The sequence below is a fragment of the Zingiber officinale genome, chromosome 2A (assembly GCF_018446385.1).
Source record: "Zingiber officinale cultivar Zhangliang chromosome 2A, Zo_v1.1, whole genome shotgun sequence".
NCBI classification, from domain to species: domain Eukaryota; kingdom Viridiplantae; phylum Streptophyta; class Magnoliopsida; order Zingiberales; family Zingiberaceae; genus Zingiber; species Zingiber officinale.
The window spans coordinates 166,935,328-166,948,929 of record NC_055988.1 but is presented as its reverse complement, the minus strand read 5'-3'; positions in this window follow the sequence as shown (position 1 = coordinate 166,948,929).

Sequence of the window (13,602 nt, the reverse complement as noted above, 5' to 3'; positions counted from 1 at the left end):
ATTAGTTTCTACAAAAGATTGAGAAAAGATTTGATATCTTTCCTTATTTGTAGATTAAAGAGATTTTAATTTTTAGAGATAACTTTTTTTATCCACATGTTTAAAAGAAAGATTTTAATTTATTAAATTTTCTTTTTATAAACCAATCATGAAGGGATTAAATTATTGAAGAAATTTTATAAATTTCTGGAGACAAATTAGGAAGTTTTAATTAATTAAAACTCTCCTTGTTTGTAGCTTTGTTGTGGCCGGCCATGTAAATTGAGAAAAGGAAAATTGTTTTAATTAAATAAAATTTTCCTTTTCATGGCAAAAGAATTAAGGAAGTTTTTAATTAAATTTCCTTATTTGCCAAGACCAAGGATTATAAAAGAGGGGGTAGAGAAGGCTTCATGGTGAACAACCTCTATTATTTCTCTCCCTCTTTTCCTTGGTGTTGTGGCCGGCCAACCTCTCTTCCTCTCTTCCTCTTGGTGGTGGCCGAACCTTCTCTATTGGCTTAGAGCTCTTGTGGTGGCCGGATACTACTTGGAGAAGAAGAAGAAGAAGAAGAGAAAGCTTGTATCCCTTGGAGCTTGGTTGGTGTTTTGTTCTTCGTCCTTGGTGAAGCTTCTTTGTGTTGGCCGAACCTAGCTAGGAGGAGAAGAAGGTGCTTGGTGGTTTCTCATCTCGGAAGATCGTTATCCACACAACGTCCGAGGTTAGAAGAGGAATACGGTAGAAGATCAAGAGGTTTTTCTACAAGGTATAACTAGTAATTTTTCTTTCCGCATCATACTAGTTATTTATGGAAATAATACCAAATACAAGAGGCTAACGATTCTAGAATTTCGAATATGTTTTTCGATGTTGTGTTCTTTTGTTTTTCTTTTCCTTGTGATTTGATTGTTCTTTTCGGTTAACCTAAAGTTATTTTAGGAAATTAAATATTAGATTTCTATAAAAGGTTTTGTCTAGTCGGTGGTGGTTGCTCCCATATCCAAGAAGGTCGTGTGCCTCGCCACGTCAGTACTGGGAACCGATTATGGAAATTAATATTTAATGGAATTAATAACTTAAGGTGATTTGGGTCGAACGTGTTAAGTTCCGCAGGAGATCCAAGTCAAAACCTAAATGAACAAATAGATTAAGTTTTGGATCAAACGTGTTAAGTTCCGCAGGCGATCCAAAATTTAATTTAAAAGAACACATGGTAGCTAGGAAAAGGTTCAGACCTTTGTACAAAATTTTTGTACAGTGGAACCTCTAGGTTTTCCGAGTAGCAACCAACAGTGGAGAGTCTGCATCGACTTTTGGGACTTAAACAAAGCATGCCCCAAAGATTTTTATCCCCTGCCCCGGATAGATCAGCTGGTGGACTCTACGGCCGGCTGCGAGTTAATATGTATGCTCGACGCCTACCAAGGCTATCATCAAGTGCCGCTCGCCCGTGAAGATCAAGAAAAAGTTAGCTTCGTGACTGCCGATGGCACATATTGCTACAATGTGATACCGTTCGGATTGAAAAATGCCGGGGCCACCTATCAACGCTTGATGAACAAAGTGTTCAGGGAGCAGATCGGGCGGAATCTGGAAGTCTATGTGGACGACATTCTTATCAAATCAGTCCGAGCGACCGATCTCTTCAAGGACATGGAAGAAACCTTCCGAACGCTACGCAAATATGGAGTCAGGCTAAATCCCCAGAAGTGCCTGTTCGGAGCAAAAGGAGGGCGTTTCTTGGGGTACATAGTGACCAAACGGGGAATTGAAGCAAATCCCAACAAAGTGAAAGCTCTACAAGACATGTCGCCTCCCAGAAATATAAGGGAAGTGCAGCGGTTGACTGGTCGGATAACTGCTTTGTCCAGATTCATCTCCAAAACCGCCGACCGGAGCCTACCATTCTTCAAGATCCTGCGCAAGGCTACTAAGTTCCAGTGGGATGAAGAATGCGACCGAGCGTTCGGATAATTGAAAACATATCTCAATTCTCTGCCTGTACTTGCCAAGCCGATCGGGGGTGAGTCACTTTATATTTATCTGTCGTCAACTGAGCATGCTGTAGGCTCAGCACTTGTGAGGGCGAGCGGCGAAGAGCAGCCGGTGTATTTTCTGAGCCACATTTTAAAAGATGCTGAATCCGGGCTCGAGAAGTTGGCCTTTGCTTTGGTTCTAGCCGCTCGGCGCCTTCGACCATATTTCTTGGCTCACACCATCATTGTCCGGACGAACAGCCCACTAGGAAGAGTGCTGTTGAATCCCGAAGCGTCCGGACGGCTCATCAAATGGACGACAGAACTAAGTGAATTTGACATCCAATATCAGCCCCGCTCGGCGATCAAAGCGCAATCCTTGGCTGATTTTGTGACCGAAGTGCAAAAGCCAGAGCCGGAAGCTCTGTGGAGAATATATGTGGATGGGTCTTCCACTCGGCTCGGAAGTGGGATTGGAATATTGCTGCTCTCGCCTCAGGAAGAAAAGATGCACTTATCCGTCCGGCTGGATTACAAGGCTACCAACAATGAAGCAGAGTATGAGGCCCTCATAGCTGGATTGCAGGCAGCACGGCATGTGGGAGCCGGTCGGGTGACACTTTATTCGGATTCACAGTTGGCCGCTCAGCAACTATCGGGCACCTTCGAAATCAACAGCGCTCGGCTTAAACTCTACGCGGAGGCCTTTGAAAAACTCAAAGCTAATTTCCGCGAGGTTCTTATTAAGAAGATTCCCCGAACGGAGAACCAGGCAGCCAATGAGTTGGCCAAACTAGCAAGTTCTATAACGCCAGTCATTATCCCGAAGCCCATTGAACAAGTATCTTTGGTGGCACATGTTGACCGGATGGAAGGCCTCATGTTTCCGGACGACTGGAGGACACCCATCATGGAGTTTTTGCGCTCGGGCACCACTTCTGCCAATCGGGAAGAAGCCCAGATGCTCAGGAGGAGGGCCGGTCGGTTCACACTCATCGGCGATCAGCTCTACAAGAAGGCTTTCTCTCGCCCGCTGTTAAAGTGTGTGAGCTCGGAAGACTCGGCTTACATCCTCCAAGAGGTACATCAAGGATCGTGCGGAGGACATCCGGGCGGACGATCACTAGCCAAGAAGATTTTGCTAGCTGGATACTTTTGGCCGACCTTACAAATGGACGCCGCTCGGACAGTATCTACGTGCCTTTCATGCCAGAAGTATCACAACTTCTCGCACCGACCGGCAGAGGAGATGAAGACATCAGCCGTTTCATGTCCTTTCGATCAATGGGGAATCGATATTGTGGGTCCATTCCCGATGGCGACCGGGAATTTTTGCTGGTGGCGGTCGATTATTTTTCCAAGTGGGTGGAGGCCGAGCCACTAGCCAGGATCACCGAGCAGATGGTCAAAAAATTCATCTGGCAACACATCATCTGTAGGTTCGGTATCCCTCGCCGATTGGTTTCCGACAATGGGCGGCAATTCACAGGGAAGGTGCTAGAAGATTGGTGCAAAAGCTATGGCATTGAGCAACACTTCACGTCCGTGGCTTACCCCCAAAGCAACGGTCAAGCCGAAGTAGCCAACCGGGAAATTCTCCGTATTCTGCGCGCTCGGCTCGACCACGTGGGAGGAAGTTGGCCGGATGAAGTGCCGGGCGTTTTATGGGCCATCCGGACGACTCCTAAGGAAGCAACGGGCGTCACACCTTTTCATCTAGTGTACGGCGGCGAAGCAGTCATCCCGGTTGAAGTCGGCGTCGAGTCCGTCCGGGTCCAATTGTACGATGAGGGCAACGCCGATCGGAGGAACATGGAGCTGGATATGATTGACGAGGAGCGAGCCAAGGCATCCGTTCGGCTGATGGCATACCGTCAACGAATGAAGCAAAACTACAACCGCTGCGTCATTCCCCGATCATTCCAGGTCGGCGACCTTGTCTGGAAGAAAGTCAAACCGGTCGGCGACGTCGGCAAGCTTGAAGCTCCGTGGGCAGGGCCCTTCAAAATTATCGAAAAGCTCCGCTCGGGTGCGTATTATTTGGAGGATGAGGACGGTCGACAGTTAGATAGGCCGTGGAGCGCGAACCACCTCCAGCCTTACCGGGCGGGATGAAAGGTGTACCACTGTAAATCATCCTGTGTACTTTTTTCGACTGAATACTGGAAATGCAGAAATGAAGAACCAAGAGAACAAATATAAGGCATTGTCAAGAAACGAAGGCCCCGCGTCGTTCGGCCGGAGGTAAATGGGTCGAGCCAAGTGCTCGAGGATCGAAGACCCAGTACCTTCCGGACGGAGGTAAATTAGCCGAGCCAAAATGCTCGACGAAGCAGACCCTGAGCTGTTCGGCCAGGAGTACGTTCTCCAAGCTGGGTGAAAGGGGCATATGGATTATCCGAGCCAAGCGCTCGAATAGTGAAGGCCTCCCAGCCGATTGGATTCGCAAGCAAATGACCCGTGCCGCTCAGCCGGGCACAAAGACTTCAAGCGCGAGATAAGTTATGAAGGCCAAGGTCGCTCGACCTGGTAAGGAGTTAGCCTTAAAGGCCGTCTAGCTCAGACGTTAAACCGTAGAGCCGCGCCGACCGACTATAAATATCCGCGCCGACGAGCCCCGTCGTTAAAAATTGAGAGCCGCGCCGACCGGCTATAAATAACCGCGCCGTCGAGCACCGACGTTAAAGATCGAGAGACGAGCCGGCCGTCTATAAACTCTCCGAGCGGAAGACCGACGAGCCCCGTCGTTAAAAATCGAGAGCCGCGCCGACCGGCTATAAATAACCGCGCCGTCGACCGCCGAAATCGAGAGACGAGGCGGCGTCTATAAACTCTCCGAGCGGAAGACCGACGAGCCCGTCTTTAAAATCGAGACCGGCTATAAATAACCGGGCCGTCGAGCACCGACGTTAAAGATCGAGAGACGAGCCGGCGTCTATAAACGTCCGAGCGGAAGACCGACGAGCCCCGTCGTTAAAAATCGAGAGCCGCGCCGACCGGCTATAAATAACCGCGCCGTCGAGCACCGACGTTAAAGATCGAGAGACGAGCCGGCGTCTATAAACTCTCCGAGCGGAAGACCGACGAGCCCCGTCGTTAAAAATCGAGAGCCGCGCCGACCGGCTATAAATAACCGCGCCGTCGAGCACCGACGTTAAAGATCGAGAGACGAGCCGGCGTCTATAAACTCTCCGAGCCGACGAGCTCCGTCGTTAAAATCGAGAGCCGCGCCGACCGGTTATAACCGCGGCGTCGAGCACCGACGTTAAAGATCGAGAGAGCGGTGTCTATAAACTCTCCGAGCGGAAGACCGATGAGCCCGTCGTTAAAATCGAGAGCCGCGCCGACCGGCTATAAATAACAGCGCCGTCGAGCGTAGAGACGAGCCGGCGTCTATAAACTCTCCGAGCGGAAGACCGACGAGCCCCGTCGTTAAAAATCGAGAGCCGCGCCGACCGGCTATAAATATCCGCGCCGTCTAGCCCAGACGTTAAACCGTAGAGCCGCGCCGACCGGCTATAAATAACCGCGCCGTCGAGCACCGACGTTAAAGATCGAGAGACGAGCCGGCGTCTATAAACTCTCCGAGCGGAAGACCGACGAGCCCCGTCGTTAAAAATTGAGAGCCGCGCCGACCGGCTATAAATAACCGCGCCGTCGAGCACTGACGTTAAAGATCGAGAGACGAGCCGGCGTCTATAAACTCTCCGAGCGGAAGACCGACGAGCCCCGTCGTTAAAAATCGAGAGCCGCGCCGACCGGCTATAAATATTCGCGCCGTCGAAACTAAGGACGTCAAATAATGAGCGTTCTCAAGTACTAAATTGATTAAGTCCGATCGACCATCAGTTTGCCAATACTTCGCATTCACTGAATGCAAACAGCATAGCCAAGCGCTAAACGATTTCGAGGAAAACAAGTCAACTGATTAACCCGATCGGTCGTCTAGTGGGGAACACGTGGAGCTTAACTGATTCTACGAATAAGCACCAAACAGACAAAAAAGGGCAATGAAGGGCAAGCAAAAATAGAGGCAAAAGAAGACAATTACGCCGATCGGCGCATGCAAAAATTTTACATCAGCAGATGAAATACAGAAAGTACTGGGGAGAACTCGCTTCACTCCGGGTCCTCAAAATTAAAAAAGGCGTCCGGGATATTGTCAATCATAGCCGCCAGATCTGAAGAGGGAATGCTCAGGTCAGCAGGAAGGTGCCCCCCTTCTTCAAGTACGCCATGGTGACCTTGACCGCCTCGGCGAAGGTGGAGGAGACGTTGCCACCGAACTTTTCGCCGAACCGCTCCGAGCGGAGGTATTCTTGGCGCGCTGCTGCTAGGCGACTCGGCTCCCCTTCCTTGTACTTTCTGAAAGCCGCTCGGGAGGCAATTAGCGAGTCCTGGAGAACTTTCTGGTCCACCTCCGCTTTAGTGCGTTCAGCGGAGCGCCCATCCCGTTCGGCAGCTAGTTGGGCTTCCAGATTCTTAGAGTGCTGATCTAGGGCTCGGACTTCAACTTTCATCTTATCCAGATCAGCAATCGCCCGCTTCTTCCGGCTACTGGTGCGCTTCACGTCTGCGTCGCGTGTCTTCACCAGGCCTTCAAGTCGAGCCACCTCTGTAGCCAGGTCGGCGGCCTTCTTCTGTTCGGCCTCACGGGCTTGTTTCTCCCGCTCGGCCGATGGACCCCCCAACACTTGGAGTTTCTCCAGGAGATCCTCCAGCTCGGCTAGCCGATGGCTAGTGGCGATTTGCTCAGCCCAACGCTGTAAGGGAAATAATAAAATGAGGAACCGGACAGTAGCATGGCACAGAAAAAAAAAATGAATTTACCTGAGTGGCCTGCTGCATGTTGTTATCGCCGAGCTGCTTGGGCGTCATGAGGGCCACTTGAATCTGGGCGTCCTCGAAGAGTTTGGCGATCGGACCCGTCAAGGTTATTTCATGAACGGGGCTTGAGGGCCGATCGGCAGACAGTAAATATTCCTCCGATGGGAATCGAAGGGTAGTCTTGACGGTCGGGTGGTCGGCCGGCACTTCCTCAGCCGCAGTCGCCTGTCCCGAGGACTCCCCTATGGTTGAAGTCTCGCCCAACCGTCGTAAGCGACGACGAGTCAGTGGAGGAGAGCCAGAGGGCTGTGCGGTGGGCGAGGCCACGGGGGTCCTGATCTGCGACGGCGTGCGACTGGGCGAAGCGACCTCGATCGGCGCCTGGGGTTCGCCTTCTTGGGTCGGCGGGAGGCTGGGGTCTCTTCGACGTTTCCGCCGAACTTGTCTGGGGAACTCCCAGCTCTGCTGGAGCAGAGGAAACAGGATCCGCCTCAACCTCCGTTGAAGCGGCTGAGGTAACTTCTGTTTCAGGGGCGGACTGCGTCCCCCCCTCTCCTGTAGCTGCCGGGCGGCTGGGGATAAGACCCCGCTCGGCGAGTTCTTTTTTAGTCGCCGCCTCAATTTCCACGGCCTTCAACTTCAGATGATCGGTGGCCTTGGAGCGCCACATGACTTCAGCTGTAATGGAAGAAATTAAAATCAGTTAGACAAAAAAGGCGAAGAGAGTAAAAAGTCCTTACTCATGCGGTAGGGGAGATTGGCCCGAACGGGAGATAATCCGAAAATATACAACACCCCCTTGAGAAGCAACTAGTCGATTTTCTACCGCTGACCGGACAACCAGTTCGCCGCATGAAGGTAGGCCGGATTGCTTCTGAATTTGCCGAGCTCCGGCTGGGTCGGTACAGCGGTCTGCCATTTGGTTCTGAATGCTGGCCGCTCGGGAAGTCGTATGTAGAAGAAGAACTCCTTCCAGTGCTTGTTAGAGGTCGGCATATTATCAAAAAATTTAAAGCCTATTCTACTTTGGAAAATGAAAGTGCCCAGCTCGGATTGTTTGGGGTAGAAGAAGAAGTGGAATATTTTGGGGTCAAGTGGGATACTGTGCAGCTTAAAGAGGACAACCACCCCGCTCAGCAACCTAAAGGAGTTCGGCACAAGTTGGCCGAGTGGGATGCGGAAATAATTACAAACCTCCAAAATAAAGGGATGGGTAGGAAATCTAAGGCCGCCCTGGAATTGGTCCAGAAAAAAACAAATGGTACCGATCGGCGGGTTATGGGGCCGGTCGGCCGGGTCGGCTATAACTATTTCATGGTCATCAGGGATCCCATACGTCCGAACAAGACGACGAGCGCCCTCTTCATCAAACCGACTCTCCATGGTCATGTACTAAGGGCCATGAACATCCATAGTGGGTACGGAAGTGCTTGCCATGACTGAAGTATCAAGAAAAAGAAAGAAGGAAGCCGAAGGAAACTCGGAAACGGAGGACAGATAAGAGTTCGCAAGCAAGGGAACGAAAGGAGTTCCACGCGAAAGGGAAAGGTCGAACGAAAGGAAGGGAGAAGCTTACTGAGGAAAGGTGAACGGAGAAGATCACCAGAAAGCCGAAAACCACCGAGAGGCGAGAGCTAGGACAACCGGAATGAAGCAGCCGCGGGCACCTTCGACGGAGGATGAGCGATGAAATAGAGAAATGCGGCGTAAGGGCGGAGACGAAGGCTTTATGCGAACGAGGCTGGTCGACCTCGTCCGTCGGATGCAGGTCACGAGGGACGAGGTCATCATCTAACCGTCCATTTCAAAGTAATCGCGTCCCATCGTACGGATCATCACCGCCACACAAGAAGAGCCACGTGGCGCTCTGTCACCAGGCGCAATTAATGCGCCCATACCGCGTATGCTTCGACTTAATGGAAAGGATTTGCACGATTTTCGAGAAGATTTAGACAAGCAAACATCCACGCTGGACGCCAAGACATCCAGAATGAAGAGCCGAGCGGATGATGAGTTATGAGGGCCGAACGACTCTAGGTATATCATAAGCGGCGGTAAGGCGACGACCGCCCGTTCGGACACATAGTCCAGTCAGTCGGACTCATTGCCTCCTTCGACTAGACTTGAAGAGGAGGCAAGTGATCCGTCAGTAAGAATGGGGGACCCCATTTAGCAGTCAATGCCGCGAGGAGGGCCAAAGGCCTTGGCCGAGCGGATAAGGAGGGCGACGACCAGCTGAAGCTTCCGAGCGGAAGCAATACACCCCGCCGGAGTCGGGGTTCCGACGCTCATGATGAACAGTAGGAAAGGCCGAGCAGAGGGCCTGCTCGGCCGAAGGAATAAAACATCAACGCTGCGAACAGTCCAGAGAGCACATGACCAGGAAGCTCCCGCGCGGATCAGAACACCCGATCGGCCGGACGCGAGGAAACTGCCGACCGGTCGGACGATCGACGGGGAGTAAGAAAAGGCAAGGATAGAAACATCTTCTGACAGCAGATGATATGCAGGATCTTAGGACATGCGCTCACTGTCCCATCAAAGACGCGCTCACTGTCCCATCAAAGACGTGCTCACTGTCCCATCAAAGACGTGCTCGTACTGTAGCAGTAAGGAGTCAGGCAAGCTCCTCTGACAAGCCCATACTGGGTATGGGTTGAGGACACGTGTGTGTGCCTCGGTATATATACATCAGCCTCCTCAGAAGTCTATATAAGGCCTCCACTTCTTCAACCGGAGGTACGCGAGTCTTCATCCGGCAACCACTTTCATCTATTCCTTCGCCTGACTTGAGCGTCGGAGGGCCGTCGCCGGGACACCCCTCCCGGCTCGGTTTTGTTGCAGGTTCGCCGGAGCACTCGAGGATCCAGCAGGGAGCGCCACGTCCCCAGCGTTCGTTGACCCCTGGTTCGGACAGGATCATGTATTTTTCCCAAGTAGACACTGGTACAATAGACCTCTCCACAAAATTTGGGAATTTTTGGAGGTCTAGGGAATTACTGGTGCATTTCTGAAGTTGGCCTAAAAAGGCTGATTTTTTCAGAAATAGGGTACCAGTCAACTGGTACAGATACCAGTCGACTGCTAACAATGTTTTTGAGCACAGAATGTCTCTGTAAGCTCATTTTGTCGATACCAGTCGACTGGTGCCGATACCAGTCGACTGGTAACAGTGTTTTTCGACCACAGAATGGTTCTGTAAGGTTGTGTCGAAGGGGGCAGTCGACTGGCACTTAGGGCAGTCGACTGATACCAGTCTGAAATTGTTTTCAGCATTGGTTTGTGACCATGTCAACTCGCTTAGATGTATGGGATCCAAGGGGGATTAATACATGAGTTTAGAGTCAATTTAGATGACAAGTTTTCAACAATTGGGATATTGTTGGAGAACTTTTTGGATGATTAGGCAAAGGGGAAGAAGTAAGGTTTAGTTGGGAAAACCTGAAAGTGCCTTTGAGTTGGGGGAGCCTTGGGATAGGTTCTTAAAAAGCCCTGTGGGAAAATCCTAGCTCAATGAGGAGCTTAGGTGTAGGGGGAGCCTTGTGATAGGTTCCAATGCTTGGTGCATTGTTTCGGCGGTTGCCAAGTGTGTAGCCTTGGCAACGTAAGTCCATTCGGCAGTTGCCAAGTGTGTAGCCTTGGCAACGTAAGTCCATTCGGCATTATAAGTCCAAGTGTGTAGCCTTGGCATCGTAAGTCCATTCGGCGGAGTAAGTCCAAGTGTATAGTCTTGGCATCGTAAGTCCATTGTATTAGCATGTTTATTTGCTATTTGTTTTCCCTAACTTAAACGTATTGCCAAACACCAAAAAGGGGGAGATTGTTGGAGCAATCCCAATGGTCCGCGGGACCATGTGTTTTGGTGTTTGGGCAAAGGGTTTAAGTTAGGTTTACCCTTGTTATTTGATATGTGTACTTGAGTTGTGCAGGACTGCAGGTGACACATGTGACTCAGGTTGACGGCTTCAGGTCCGGTGAAGGATGGAGCATCCGAGGGACCGTGGACAAGACAACAAGGACAAGGGCCGAGGGAAGCGACTTCGAGGCATACGCGAAGGATGACATTGGAGACAAGCCGCGGGCTTGGATGCATCCGAGGGACGAGAGTCAAAGGAAGTAGGCTTGAAGGCAAGAGGTCAAGGCTGCAAAGAAGAGTCAAATGAGTCGTGAGGGTACGAGTGCATGAGAGATTGTACTCGGAGTAAAATCCTAGTTTTAGGCTTTTACTGCAGCGGCACTGTAGCAGTTAATGTAGCGTACTGTAGCAGTCGACTGGTGTATGGATAGCATCAGTCGACTGGTGCAAGGACCAGTCGACTGGTAACGGGCAAATCAGGTTCTGATTTGTTCCAAGCTCTATAAGAAGGAGCTTGGTATGGCCGGGCAAGGCGACGAAATTAGACTTGGTTAAAGCCTAATTAGTAGTCATCTAGTGCTCTAGCAATCCAAGTGTTCTTGATCGAGTTGTGGCGAGGTTTCTCCACCGACAAGGAGGATTGTGCTAGCCGGAGTTTCCGGGGACTAATCCACCGACGGATTGAGGGATCGTCCACCTTACGGACAGCCGTGGAGTAGGAGCATCATCTCCGAACCACGTAAACAAACGTGTTAGCGATTTGGTTTGCATTTCCTTTCTTTGTCTTGTATTTAGTTTAGCTTGTTTGTTTTTATTTGTATTCCGCTGCGCAAGCTAACAATAGTGTAGGAAGCTAACGATTTGGGGGTGCCGTCTATCCAACCACCCTTCAAGCCGGCCACCGATCCTCCAACAAACAGTAGGCGTCGGTTCGATCTAGGGTTTCTGGAGTGAAATCCAAAGTCAGAATCGAACAGTCCGGTGACTATCCAATGCTTGTATTTATCTTATTTTATTGTGTTAACTTTATTTTACAGGGTATACTTTGTTTGTAGACTAATATGCCTTGCAGGAAGGGAGTTGCACAAGAGAATGCTCGGATGAACAGTGTCCGAGGTGCCTACGGGTTGTTGGAGGCACCACAGGCACCTTGGCTGCGGCTACGCAGGAAGCAGGGCTGAAGGCGCCTTCCAAGTATGCTAAAGGCGCCTTGGACAACTGATGGAAGGCACCTTCGAGTGGATAATCAACGACCACAACGAAGCTTATCAACGACCGAGATTTGGGAGATAAGAGTTCGCTGAAGGCGCCTTCCAAGGAGCTTGAAGGCGCCTTCAACAACCCTATATAAGCAGGTCACCAATTGATGCAGAACAACAACTTCAAATTGCGATCTTTCTATTGTGCACTACTCTACAAGACGAACCTGCTACTCAGTAACACACCTCCAGCAACCGAGCAATGCAACTCCGGCTACTGAGCAACGCGACTCTGACGACCAAAAGAACGACCATCCAGATCTGAAAAGTCGTCGGTATACTTTCAAGTATTGCATTAAAACTGCACTTCAAGTTGTAAAGATTCTCGAACTTATAATGATTGTCCACCAAAAGCGATCAATGATCGCGAGCCTTAGAATAGGAGTCGACACAGGCTCCGAACCAAGTAAACAAAAGTGTTAGCGATTGCTTTTAGTTTACTTCTATATTTCACTGCGTATTTACGAAATGAACGAATTAGTCACAAGCGTTATTCAACCCCCCTCCCTCTAGCGCTTTATGATCCTACGATTTTCTGTTTGAATTTTTTTTAGACTTGATACTATAACTCAACCTCTAAATCATAATGCCAAAATCCAAAATGGCATAACCGCAAGTAAAAAATATATATATTGTGCACCGTGTAGTCACGCAACATTTTTTATTTATTTATTTTTTAAAACTTGCGGTTAAATCATTTATGATTTTAATTTTAAGATTTAGATGTTAGGATATAATATTAAGTCTAACATAAATATTTTTTTATATATAATGCTCACATAGTATGTGACAGGATATATATATATATATATATATATATATATATATATATATATATATATATATATGCCCAAAGGATGTTCATATATCTCCATAATAGTATGATATTATCCACTTTGGGCATAAACCCTCATGGTTTTACTCTTGTGCTCTCCCCAAAAGGCCTCATGCTAATAGAGATATCCTACATTCTTTTTAAACCCATGATCTTTCTAATGTGGGACTTTAATTGAATCCCAACAATCCTCCCCTCAAACTAAGGATCACAATTATTCTCATGATCCGGGCCTCCCCGCGAGCATCCGGTCACCCTGACCTGTTCTGGACTTCCCCGCAAGCATCCACATCCGGTCAGTCTTAACCTGCTTCGCGCCTCCCTGGGAGCATCCGTCACCTTGACTTGCTTCAGGCCTCCCCGCAAATATCCAATCATCCTGACCTACTCAATGCCTCCTTCCAAGCATCTAGTCATCATCACCTGCTCTAGGTCTCTCTGTGAGTATCTGGTTACCCTGACTTGCTTCAGACCTCCCCACGAGCATCTGATCACTCATGATCATCTCCAGGCCTACCCTCAACTCCTTCACCCCACATGACATCTGGTCTGGACCATGGCTGATATCATCCCAAACTTTTTAATGTAGAACTTTGATTGAATCCCAACATATATATATATATATATATATATATATATATATATATATATATATATATATATATATATATATATATATATATATATATAATCTCTTTTTTTTATGGACCGGGGGTTGGACCACTCATAATTGCAGTCGGATCGTGGTCGTAATCCGGCCGCAATTGGTTGCGATCTCTTCTTGGATTCATCGTCCCCTCCAGATTATAGTTTGGTTTGAAGCGGGCGGCCTCCGACTGCCCGAAGGCCACCAGTGGTGGACAAGTGATC